This window comes from Buceros rhinoceros, unplaced genomic scaffold, assembly GCF_000710305.1.
Source record: "Buceros rhinoceros silvestris isolate BGI_N320 unplaced genomic scaffold, ASM71030v1 scaffold26050, whole genome shotgun sequence".
NCBI classification, from domain to species: domain Eukaryota; kingdom Metazoa; phylum Chordata; class Aves; order Bucerotiformes; family Bucerotidae; genus Buceros; species Buceros rhinoceros.
The window spans coordinates 1,106-1,321 of record NW_010388255.1 but is presented as its reverse complement, the minus strand read 5'-3'; the positions used below and the strand labels follow the sequence as shown (position 1 = coordinate 1,321).

Here is a 216-nt window from a genome sequence, read left to right as displayed (position 1 = left end):
CGCCCTCGCCGGTTCCGGGGGCAGCTCAGCCTCTGGCGGTGGCTGCTGCTGGCTCATCCCCTGGCTCTCAGCATCCTCGTCCTCATCTTCCTGGGTTTCCTCCAGCTCTGCTGGTGTCGTGCCGCCTCTCTCCTCGCTTTCCAGCCCTCCTGCGCTTGTTGGGTTGTCATCTGCCCAGACTGGCTTTTCTTTTCCCCGCGCCCCCCCCCTTGCCTC

At 65.7% G+C, this 216-nt stretch overlaps 1 protein-coding gene across 1 annotated transcript in view; it reads right to left on the bottom strand.

Annotated features, from left to right (window-relative positions):
• LOC104501545 (retinitis pigmentosa 1-like 1 protein) overlaps positions 1-216 on the bottom strand; it is a gene marked incomplete at its 3' end in the record, with an annotated part of 3,127 nt that overhangs the window by 1,898 nt on the left and 1,013 nt on the right. The gene's annotated exons all lie outside the window — the stretch shown is intronic.